Raw genomic sequence first — 13,047 nt, 5'->3', positions numbered from 1 at the left:
CCGGCTTCCTGATCTCCATATCCTTCCTGTCTGTGGTGGGGTCTGTTGTGGTCTGGGCTGGGTGGTCAGGGCTTTTTCGAAAAGCCAGTGGTGAATGTGCCCCTGAAGTGGCAGTTCAGGGGTGCCGTATAGTCACGGTGTGAAAGCACTTGATTTTATGGCACCATGGTCACTTCACCACAACACACGTTTTTCGCACCTGCCTCTTGGGCCGGGCCTTTTGGCCAGGACCAGGGGAAATTTTTATGCCTGGCCGGAGGGCCGGCCATTGTATAGCACAATGGCCACTTTCACTCTCCCATCTCACTATCTTCCCCACTCTTTCTTTTACCCCTGTTTGTCACCTTTTTGTCTTTTTTTTGGTTGTCTTTGTATACACGTTTTGTCACTGTGTGGCGAGTAGGGTGTGGGTCCTCGGGCCTACTCTGAAAGTCTTGGGAGAGGGTGGACATAGGCCTTTTGGCTTGGTTTGCCCTCTCCTTTGAGGGGTCTCTCTTCGGGAGAGCCCCACTGTACTTGGGTTGGTCTGCTTCGGCAGTCCTTCCAGTTGTGGGGGTCCGCCTGGTTTCAGCCGGATGGACCCTTTGTCTGAGTACCTCAGTCCCTGTCTGGAGCCTAACGCCCCGGGGGATCAGGGTAAGGTCCTTCCCTAGTGGAGGACTCTGTACACCCGTTGCACGTTTTTGTGTTTCACTCTCTATGTGTGGGCACTTTTTTTTGGCACCGGGTGGAAGTTTTTGAGGTGTGTTTTGCACGCCACTGGCTTTTCGATAGAAAAATTGGCTGTTCGCAAGTTCACCGAACAGCGAACAATTTGGGGTGTTCGCGGCAAATTCGAATGCCGCAGAACACCCTTTAAAAGTCTATGGGAGAAATCAAAAGTGCTAATTTTAAAGGCTAATATGCAAGTTATTGTCATAAAAAGTGTTTGGGGACCTGGGTCCTGCCCCAGGGGACATGGATCAATGCAAAAAAAAGTTTTAAAAACGGCCGTTTTTTCAGGAGCAGTGATTTTAATAATGCTTAAAGTCAATCAATAAAAGTGTAATATCCCTTTAAATTTCGTACCTGGGGGGTGTCTATAGTGTGCCTGTAAAGGGGCGCATGTTTCCTGTGTTTAGAACAGTCTGACAGCAAAATGACATTTTGAAGGAAAAAACTCATTTAAAACTACCCGTGGCTATTGCATTGCCGACAATACACATAGAAGTTCATTGATAAAAACGGCATGGGAATTCCCCAAAGGGGAACCCCGAACCAAAATTAAAAAAAAAAAATGACGTGGGAGTCCCCCTAAATTCCATACCAGGCCCTTCAGGTCTGGTATGGATATTAAGGGGAACCCCGGCCAAAATTTTAAAAAAAAAATGACGTGGGGTTCCCCCTAAATTCCATACCAGACCCTTCAGGTCTGGTATGGATTTTAAGGGGAACCCCGCGCCAAAAATAAAAAAAAAAACGGCGTGGGGTCCCCCCAAAAATCCATACCAGACCCTTATCCGAGCACGCAACCTGGCAGGCCGCAGGAAAAGAGGGGGGGACGAGAGTGCGGCCCCCCCTCCCTCCTGACCCGTACCAGGCCACATGCCCTCAACATTGGGAGGGTGCTTTGGGGTAGCCCCCCAAAACACCTTGTCCCCATGTTGATGAGGACAAGGGCCTCATCCCCACAACCCTGGCCGGTGGTTGTGGGGGTCTGCGGGCGGGGGGCTTATCGGAATCTGGAAGCCCCCTTTAACAAGGTGACCCCCAGATCCCGGCCCCCCCCTGTGTGAAATGGTAAGGGGGTACATAAGTACCCCTACCATTTCATGAAAAAAGTGTCAAAAATGTTAAAAATGACAAGAGACAGTTTTTGACAATTCCTTTATTTAAATGCTTCTTCTTTCTTCTATCTTCCTTCATCTTCTGGTTCTTCTGGTTCTTCTGGCTCTTCTGGTTCTTCCTCCGGCGTTCTCGTCCAGCATCTCCTCCGCGGCGTCTTCTATCTTCTTCTCCTCGGGCCGCTCCGCACCCATGGCATGGGGGGGAGGCTCCCGCTCTTCTCTTCTTCTTTTCTTCTCTTCTTCTCTTCTTCATTTTCTTCTCCGGGCCGCTCCGCAATCCATGCTGGCATGGAGGGAGGCTCCCGCTGTGTGACGGCGCTCCTCCTCTGACAGTTCTTAAATAACGGGTGGGGGCCACCCGGTGACCCCGCCCCCTTCTGACGCACGGTGACTTGACGGGACTTCCCTGTGACGTCACGGGGAATGCCACAGGGAAGTCCCGTCAAGTCACCGTGCGTCAGAGGGGGCGGGGTCACCGGGTGGCCCCGCCCCCCGTTATTTAAGAACTGTCAGACGAGGAGCGCCGTCACACAGCGGGAGCCTCCCTCCATGCCAGCATGGATTGCGGAGCGGCCCGGAGAAGAAAATGAAGAAGAGAAGAAGAGAAGAAAAGAAGAAGAGAAGAGCGGGAGCCTCCCCCCCATGCCATGGGTGCGGAGCGGCCCGAGGAGAAGAAGATAGAAGACGCCGCGGAGGAGATGCTGGACGAGAACGCCGGAGGAAGAACCAGAAGAGCCAGAAGAACCAGAAGAACCAGAAGATGAAGGAAGATAGAAGAAAGAAGAAGCATTTAAATAAAGGAATTGTCAAAAACTGTCTCTTGTCATTTTTAACATTTTTGACACTTTTTCCGTGAAATGGTAGGGGTACTTATGTACCCCCTTACCATTTCACACAGGGGGGGGCCAGGATCTGGGGGTCACCTTGTTAAAGGGGGCTTCCAGATTCCGATAAGCCCCCCGCCCGCAGACCCCCACAACCACCGGCCAGGGTTGTGGGGATGAGGCCCTTGTCCTCATCAACATGGGGACAAGGTGTTTTGGGGGGCTACCCCAAAGCACCCTCCCAATGTTGAGGGCATGTGGCCTGGTACGGTTCAGGAGGGAGGGGGGGCCGCACTCTCGTCCCCCCCTCTTTTCCTGCGGCCTGCCAGGTTGTGTGCTCGGATAAGGGTCTGGTATGGATTTTTGGGGGGACCCCACGCCGTTTTTTTTTTTTTTTTTTGGCGCGGGGTTCCCCTTAAAATCCATACCAGACCTGAAGGGTCTGGTATGGAATTTAGGGGGAACCCCACGTCATTTTTTTTTTTTTAATTTTGGCCGGGGTTCCCCTTAATATCCATACCAGACCTGAAGGGCCTGGTATGGAATTTAGGAGGACTCCCACGTCATTTTTTTTTTTTAATTTTGGTTCGGGGTTCCCCTTTGGGGAATTCCCATGCCGTTTTTATCAATGAACTTCTATGTGTATTGTCGGCAATGCAATAGCCGCGGGTAGTTTTAAATGAGTTTTTTCCTTCAAAATGTCATTTTGCTGTCAGACTGTTCTAAACACAGGAAACATGCGCCCCTTTACAGGCATACTATAGACACCCCCCAGGTACGAAATTTAAAGGGATATTACACTTTTATTGTTTGACTTTAAGCATTATTAAAATCACTGCTCCTGAAAAAACGGCCGTTTTTAAAACTTTTTTTTGCATTGATCCATGTCCCCTGGGGCAGGACCCAGGTCCCCAAACACTTTTTATGACAATAACTCGCATATAAGCCTTTAAAATTAGCACTTTTGATTATTCATGTTCGTGTCCCATAGACTTTAACGGTGTTCGCATGTTCGAACGAACTTTTTTCCTGTTCGCATGTTCTGGTGCGAACCGAACAGGGGGGTGTTCGGCTCATCCCTAATCATGACACAGGAAGGAGCTGACCAGCTGATCTTATTAGCACACACCCTGCATCATCTACCCTCCTACCTACCACCCATTTTCAGGTTTCACCTTTTTATAAATTAAATGCAATCAATCATTGATCACTGTTCTCAATAAATACACAGGCATCAATTATTTTTTTTCCTACCTTAACTTTCATTTTGAATAGATTTAAGTTTTTGACAATTCCCTTATTAAAGAAAAAAAATAATGTTCCCCAAAGTCGATTCATCGTCAATCATGACACCCACTGCCACCACCGGACCCAAAAAAACCCCAAAACCTCTGCCTCGTTGAAGGCTCCCACTGACTGCCTGCTCCTCCGTCTGACAGTTATTAAATAGCTAAGGGGCGGTGTCACCTGATGACGTCAGCGGGTGACCTCTCCCCCTTGTGACATCAAGGACCAGGGCATGTCATCAGTTGTTAAGGATGTGGCGGCCAGCTTCCTGACCCGCTCCTTAACAGCCAGCTATTCTTCACACAGAATTTGAATCGATCGATCATTTTTCGACCGATCAGAATTCCAATCAGTTAAAAAAATGTGGAATTTGTTAGAAAACAAATAAACAAAACTAAATTACGTGAAATTAAACTAAACAAATTCCAAAACGAATCAAGGAAACAAAATTAGCAACATAACAAATCTATCCAAAACAAATTTTTCTGTTCTGCACATGTGTTGTTGTGGCCAATTTACAAAGGACGAGCTTGCATCACTGGAGCATGTAGGCACACAACCTTTTGCGCTCGTGGAAACACCCCAATGCCTTGCCACTCTTGTTTTACAAGCCCCACAATTGTTTGAATTTTAGTTTCATATGAAAAATATGTATCAAGAATTGTACAGGGAAAATCAGCTGTTTGCGTCTGATGCCCATAGGCATATCCCTACAGTGCCAAATAGTAAACCCAACCCTGTAAAATGCACCGTTTACATAAGTAATAGGACTATTTGCAAGACAGCCTTTCTAGCAACTAAGTTATTCACACTGTTTCTGAATGTGCTTGGTTAGCAGATATACTGTAAAATACACAAATTAATTCAGCCTTGTATTTATTATTAAATCTTTACATTTATTTTTCTTACATTCAGTTAGTGTAAGTATCCAAATTTGGTTTGGTATGAGGCTCTTGTAATACCCTGTACAGCAACCTGACCTCATCAGTCTCCAGTTACTTCTCACTTTGCAATCAGCAGACTGAGTATGTAGAGATGGCACCCCTGTATCCTATGATAGTCTGACCAGGCCTTTTCTGGAACTTTTTGTTCAAATTAGTTTTGTTTAAATTAGTATTTTTTGCTAGAAAATTACTTAGAGCCCCCAAATATTATATATATATATATATATATATATATATATATATATATATATATATTTAGCAGAGACCCTAGAGAATAAAATGGCTATTATTGCAATATTTTATGTCACACTGTATTCGCACAATGGTCTTTCAAACGCAATTTTTTTAGGGGAAAAAAAATACACTAATGAATTAAAAAAAACCCCACAATAGTTACCCCAATTTTTTTATATAATGTGAAAGATAATGTTACGCCGAGTAAATAGATACCTAACATGTCATGCTGTAAAATTGTGCACGCTCGTAGCATGGCGCCAAACTACGATACTTAAGAATCTCCATGGGCGACGCTTTAAATTTTTTTAAAGATTACCTGTTTAGAGTTACAGAGGAGGTCTTGCACTAGAATTGTTGCTCTCACTCTAACGATTGTTACGATACCTCAAATGTGTGGTTTGAACACCATTTACATATGCGGGCGTGACATACGTTTGCGTTCACTTCTGCGGGAAAGCACAGAAGGATGGGGAGCTTGAAATTTTTATTTTTGGGGCGCATGCGCGGCGGCTCCTGACATGGACGCTTAGTCAGGGAGCTCCGTCCCGCTTCAGCAGACCGGGCCTCCACAGCGGCACTCTGACCGGCGATCGGCGCCTGGATTACCCCCCCACGGACACCGGAAGACTCAGGGACTCTCCCGATGTACTCGGGAGCAGTTAAGAGGAATTTAAAGCCCGCATTTGAAGCTGCTCTGTCCCAGCTAAGATGGCGGCCGCTCCTCACTGCTCTGCAGCTACATGCCTTCCCTGTGCCCAGCTCACAGCATCCCCCTCCCTGCTACAACAAAACTCCTTCACAGGTAACTCTCCCCTGGAACCAGCTTCCCCAGCATCCACCGCATCTCTCCTAGAACACTCCCTGACAGGACTGGAGTACTCCCCCATGGAAGCAGGCCCTCCGCCGGCACACCAGCTAATACAGCCCGGGGATTCAGGCCTACTACAACCGACCTCTGTGGCAGAAATGTTTGCCAAGTTTGCTGAACTACTGGACAGAGGCCTGCACAACACAGCCCTGAAAATAACAAATGACATTAAAGCAGACCTACAGCATATAGGCACCCGCATAGACCTCATTGAGTCCAACCTCGATTCCACCATTTTGAGAACAAACCAGAACACTACCTGTATACAGACCCTCCAGGAGCAATTAGAGACTGCCAATGCCAAACTTGATGACCTCGAAAACCGAAATCGGAGGTACAACTTTAGAATCAGAGGGCTCCCTGAATCGTTTAAGGATATTCCTGAAACTATACAATCCTTTCCTAAGGAATTACTCCCTGATACACCTCAACACAGACTGGAGCTGGATAGGGCTCATAGAGCTCTCAGACCTCCTAGGGCGGACGGACTCCCCCGTGATGTTGTGGTGAAACCGTACTTCTTCTCCGTCAAGGAGGAGGTCATGAGGAAATCAAGATCCATGCCTAAAATAGTGTTCCAGGGTCATCAGCTGCAAATCTTTGCTGATTTATCCCCCCTCACTATCCAAAAAAGGAGGGCCCTAAAGCCACTACTTCAAATCCTGATGGACAGAGAATTTAAATACTGGTGGCTCTTCCCATTCCAACTTAAACTAATCTTCAAAGGCAAGGCTTACACCTTTGGATCCCTGCAGGAAGGAGAACGACTGTTTCTACAACTGGGCCTCATCAACCAAGACCCTAATACCTGTCAGGTGGGACTTCAACCAAACTCTGCGAAAAGACATATGCCCACCAGTCCCCTGAATCCAGTTTGGGAGAAGGCCAGATCCAAGAAGCCTAAGGAAACTATCCCTCCATGACTTCCGTAACTCGTTTATCCTCCAGGACTCGCCTTTTTTTCCCTTGTCTCCTTTTCCTCTCAGCTACTGGCTGAGATGACGGAGCCCCCCCCACTTGAGCTTCCCGTGACAGGTTTTCTATTCACTGTTTAGATGATCTCACGCCTCGGCTGAGGCGGTTTCGGGTACCTCTCAAACTGGGGAGGACACTAAATAAGATTTTTTTTTTTTATTTATGTTCTTTTATATTTTATATTTTTTAATTTTTTTTTTTTTTTTTACTGGCCCCATTAGGATGCTCCATTACTACCTCTAGGCAGGAGTTGAGGGAAGTACTTATGGTGCCTGTCTAATCCAGATGAAATTTTTTTATACAATCCACAAGGTTTTGGGGTGCCATACCAAATGTACGCCTTCCCCATCAGTCCTTTTCGCTTCCCCCTCCTATATACCCTTTGTCCTTATTCACAGTTCACCATCACATATCCAAGTCCACATTTATTTGTTTGTTAACTGTTTAATTAGACGACCAACTGTATTCTTTGATTTCGTACTATGCCCCCAACAGAGGCCAACTAGCCTTCTTTCAACGCCTGTTTATAACACTAACACCACTGCTGGAGGGCACAGTGATATTTGGAGGCGACTCTAATTCGGCCTTTGACCAGGGCCTGGACAAGTCTCGCCCCCCCCGGTAAACGCCTCACCAGACCCACTAAACAGAGTCTACGTATAGCCAAACTAATCTTTCAACATGGTCTTGTTGATATATGGAGGGAAGTGAATCCCACCCTACGAGACTTCACACACTTCTCTAACCCCCATGGATCCTTCACAAGAATCGATCATATCCTCATCGCTTCTGCTTCTATTCCCCTAACAAACAGGGCATATATCAAAGATGTAGTCTGGTCGGACCACTCACTGGTGATCCTTTCCATTCAGCGCCTGCTGGGCCCTAAACCCGGCAGACTTTGGAGACTAAATGAGTCCATCCTGAGTGATCCGATTAGAACCAAAGAAATCAAAACCAATATCTGCAAATATTTCACCACAAACGACCAACCAGAAACTAGCCCTTCATGCCTTTGGGCAGCACATAAGGCCGTAATTAGAGGTCATCTGATCCAAATTGCCTCTCAGATTAATAAAGCCAACAAAGCTGACATAGAGAAGTTAGATAAGGATTATACAACCTTAATTAAAAAACACAAGGCCGACCCAAGAGCTGTTCCCACCAGCAAGCTGGATGCAGCTCGCACGGCATTGAACCTCGCCCTGACCACACGGGCCGAAAAATGGCTACGATTGAATAGATCCTGATTCTATTGCCAAGGCGATAGAATTGGTTCTATGCTTGCAGGCAGGCTGTCCCCGAAATTTAAATCCCCAGCCCTTCCCAAGATCAAAATCCAAGGCGGCACTCTGTCCCAGAACCCTAAACGAATAATGGGGGAATTCCTGACCTTTTACAAATCCCTATATAGTGGTGAGAACGGTCCCACTACAGAGACGGTGGATCACTTCCTAGACAACATACAAATCCCCAAATTAGAAGAAAGACACCGCCAGAAACTAGACTCACCTATCTCCGCTGAGGAAGTATGTGCAGTTATTAAACACTTGAAATCTCACTCTGCGCCTGGCCCAGATGGTTTCTCCATACCATATTACAAATCGTTCCCTTCCATTCTTGCCCCTTATATGGCCCGATTCTTTACGCACTAAGGCAGGGGACTTCACTAGATGCCTCACTTAACATGGCATACATTACGGTCATCCCTAAACCTGATAAAGATGCCAGCTCGGTTAGTAACTATAGACCAATATCTCTCATTAATAATGACTTAAAGATTCTGACTAAGATCCTTGCAGACCACCTGGCCTCCTTCATTAGATTATACATTAACAAAGACCAAGTGGGCTTCATCCCAGGGAGGCAGGGACCTGACCAAACTAGACAAGCGATTGATATAATATCTCTTCTCAATTCTAACTGCAAAGGGGGCCCTTCTAGACAGGGATGTTTACTCTCTCTAGACCTCCAAAAAGCTTTTGATACTGTCCAATGGCCATATATCTTCAAAACTCTTCAAAGGTGGGGATTTGGGAATTCATTTCTTAATGTCATGCATGCCCTTTATTCAACCCCCTCGGCTCAGGTGCGTCTGCAGGGATTTTACTCGGAATCCTTCCCCATAGCTAGAGGCACCAGACAGGGCTGCCCCCTATCCCCATTAATCTTTGCCATAGCAATTGAATCCTTGGCGATAGCCATCAGAAACAACCCGAATATTCAAGGCATTCAAAGTGGCCCCAAGTGTCATAAATGCGCATTATTTGCGGATGACATCTTACTACTTGTTTCCTCCCCAATAACGTCACTCCCCAACGTATGTCGCCTCCTAGATGAATTCGGGGCGGCATCAGGCCTTAGAGTTAATTACGATAAATCACAGGCACTCAATATTAACATCCCAGAACCTCACTTGACCAGGCTCAGGGAGAGCGTCCAGTTCTCCTGGAATGACTCCTCCATCTCATACCTGGGGATCAAACTGACCCCCAGGATAGAACTCCTACACCAAGCCAATTACCCACCTCTCTACAAAAAACTGGAGGAAGACCTCTCCCGGTGGTCCAGGCTATCATTGTCATGGCTGGGTAGAATCAACACAATTAAGATGACTCTACTCCCCCGCATTCTCTACTATTTTAGAGCCCTCCCGATTCCTGTAGACAAAACTCGACTACAACGACTCCAAGCTAAAATCGTCAAATACATTTGGGGTAGAGGGGGACACAGATTCCCCAAAGCAGTCCTGTTGAGATCTAGAACTGAAGGAGGCATGGGACTTCCAAATCTGCTTTGGTACTTGCAAGCTGCTCATCTAGCTCAGATCTCGGCGGTATACTCACGCTGGGAACAACCTGACTGGATTCACATAGAAAGGCAGGCAGTCCCTCTCCACACTCTAGACTACCTTCTCTGGAGCCATAGAAAACTCAGACCCTCCATACTTTCCCCAACCCTCTCACACTCCTTCGCACTCTGGGACAGTCTACGTTGCAACCAACATCTGACTTCCCCCACAAAACCATTGCAACACTTATTTCAAAATCCTGACTTCCCTCCGGGCCTTGACATATCAGCATTTAAATGGTGGCTTGACAAAGGGTTATACAGAATAGGGCACTTCCTTAGACCTCTTGGCCCACTCTCCAAAGCATTCTGTGTTAGTAACCTAGACATGCCTGTCTCTGAATCCTTCAGATTCTCTCAAATCTCAAACTTCTTACATAAAAGGTGTAAAACACTCCCGAATGGGCCCCAAATAACTCCCTATGAAGTATGGTGTGGTCAGGCCAGTGAGCAGAGGGGGGCATCTCGGTAATCTATAAAGCCCTGTCCTCCGCGCAATCCAAGACGTCTTACATGCAGGCTTGGGAATCTGATCTTTCCCAACGCTGGACATTGGAAACGTGGCACAGGAACTTTTTTCAATCCTACAAAGGTATCCTTAACTCCAACCTCATGGAAGCTAGTTTAAAAGTGTTGACTAGATGGTACCTGGTCCCTTCAAAGCTGGCGCACATGTACCCGTCAGCATCTCCCCTATGTTTTCGGGGATGTGGTCTTAAAGGCGATATGCTCCATATATGGTGGACTTGCCCCAGAATTCGACCATATTGGCACAAGATCTTCACTTGGATTGGCAAGCTAACCTCAATACCTATCCAAATGTCCCCCCTCATAGCGCTCCTTAACTTCCCAGTGAAAGAAGCCTCCAGGATTACTCAACGCCTTATATTCTTTATCATCTTAGGTGCCAAACTCACCCTGGCTCATGCATGGAAAAAAACATTGGTTTCATCACTTCTAGCCAAAAGAAAGATCTCTTGGATTATGAACCAAGAGAAGATGGCAAGTGTAATCCTGGATCGCTCAGCCAAATTTGAACGAATTTGGGAACCCTGGGCTACCTTTGTGGGGGTCACCCTCTAATTATCTCCTCCTGAATGTCTCCTTAAGGCTCTCTCTTTCCCCCCAGTCGACCCGTAATCACCTCTTCTATCGTTTACCCCTTCTTTCTTTTTCCTACCTTTTCTTTCCTCTCGTATTCTTTTCTATCACCTACCTCTCTAGGTCAGTCTTGGATCTCAGCCATTGATTGACTGGTTGTGACCGGGGCCGGGGTCAGGATTTACCCTGCTCCCGGTCCCAACTTTGACTACAAACTAGATTCTTACGGACATGTCGCTGTACTAAATCCCTGTTATATACACCATGTGATCCCATGAGTGTGTCCCTTTTTGTATTTTACTGAGCAGTCTTCCTTTACAGGTCTCAAAATTGTTCCCTTGTCCAGAAAACTTTGGACTAGTTTATACACTTACTGTTCTACAACTAGTTTTATTAACCCTCTACATCTTCTTTTTGTTTACACAAGATAAATCAATAGCTTCATTATCCATGATGAGGGGAGGCTGAGTGGGTAGGAAGCTTCGCCACAGCTTGTGCCCAGTTGGGGTGGCGGAGATTTCTCCCCTTCTGCACCTCTCGATGGATAAAGCTCCTGGGACCATATTTGATACCCGGGGATTCTGATCAATTCACTTGACAGGTTATGTTTGTTTTATGCAGATATGTTTTGTAATTATATCATTGATTACTATGTTTTCCACATGACCGTGTTGGTCACCCCAAGACAAATGTCTCACGTTGTATCTATAACATGTGATGTATTCCTTTCATCCACTTTTGACAAAATAAAATATATTGAAACAGAAATTTTTATTTTTTTCTTATTTATTTTGCTTTTTATTTTTACACTGTCCCTTTATTTACTATTTTTTTGATTACTTTTATTCCTATTACAAGGAATGTAAACATCCCTTGTAATAGAAATAAAAATGACAGGTCCTCTTTATTGAGACTTCTGGGGTCAAAAAGACCCCAGATCTCTCATTAGCCTTAAAAAGCAAAAGCAAAAAAGATTTTGACTTAAAAAAAAAAAATCATTTGTTTATGCCCGAGAACCGGATGTGACGTCAGAGGTCGCTCTAGTCCATTAAGGGTATAGAGCGGAGTGGGGGCCATCTTCCCCTTAACTTCCTGCCCAGAAAACTACCGCATCGGATTACTTCCAGGCTTACCAACAGTTCCAGTAAGCTTGGAAATGACCAGGAAGTGGTGGGAGGGGGGCACTGACGCAGAATTGCTCATAGTAAAAAATGATACTGGGGTTATGGCAGCTAGCTGCTGCCATAACACAAGTATTAAATGTCAAAGTAATGACATCTTGCAAGGTTTCCACATCCTGCAGAGAAGTTATTGCCATGCTTATCTTAGTATCATCCGCAAATACAGAGATTGAACTGTTTACCCCATCCTTCAGGTTGTTTATGAATAAATTAAATAGGATTGGTCCCAGCACAGAATCCTGTGGGACCCCACTACCCACCCCTAACCATTCAGAGTATTCCCCATTTATCACCACCCTCTGAACTCTCCCTTGTAGCCAGGTTTTAATCCATGTACTTACCCTATAGTCCATGCCAACGGACCTTATATTGTACAGTAAACATTTATGGGGAATTGTGTCAAATGCTTTTCCAAAATCCAGATAGACCACGTCTACGGGCCTTCCTTTATCTAGATGGCAACTCACTTCCTCATAGAAGGTTAATAGATTGGTTTGGCAAGAAAATTTATTCATGAATCAATGCTGATTACTGCTAATGATACCATTTTCATTACTAAAATCTTGTATATAGTCCCTTATCCTCCCCTCCAAGAGCTTGCATACTATTGATGTTATGCTAACTGGTCTGTAATTTCCATATAGCTCTTATATAGGCAAGGGTGGGGGCCACCCGCTCATGTAACCGGATGACCCTGCCCTATCTGACATCAGAAGGGGCGTGGTCACTTGGTTATGTTGCCTGGTGGCCCCGCCCTTGCCTATATAACAACTGTCACAGCCAAGAGACAGCAGTCGCCAGGAGGCCTCCCATCGAGGCAGAGCTTTTTTTTATTTTTTTGGGTCCATCAGGTGACATGATTGAAGATGAATGGACATCACAGAACTCTGTATTTTTAAATTTTTTTTTATTAAAGGAATTGTCAAAAACTGTCATGGTTTTTACTTTTTTTAC

At 45.7% G+C, this 13,047-nt stretch overlaps 1 protein-coding gene across 6 annotated transcripts in view; it reads left to right on the top strand.

Annotated features, from left to right (window-relative positions):
* The window catches only part of MACROD2 (mono-ADP ribosylhydrolase 2), a 3,509,413-nt gene that overhangs the window by 2,655,378 nt on the left and 840,988 nt on the right, over positions 1-13,047 (top strand). The gene's annotated exons all lie outside the window — the stretch shown is intronic.

Source organism: Aquarana catesbeiana, linkage group LG04, assembly GCF_042186555.1.
Source record: "Aquarana catesbeiana isolate 2022-GZ linkage group LG04, ASM4218655v1, whole genome shotgun sequence".
In the NCBI taxonomy this organism is placed as follows: domain Eukaryota; kingdom Metazoa; phylum Chordata; class Amphibia; order Anura; family Ranidae; genus Aquarana; species Aquarana catesbeiana.
The sequence above is the reverse complement of the archived record's forward strand: the minus strand, read 5'-3'. Positions and strand labels throughout refer to the sequence as shown.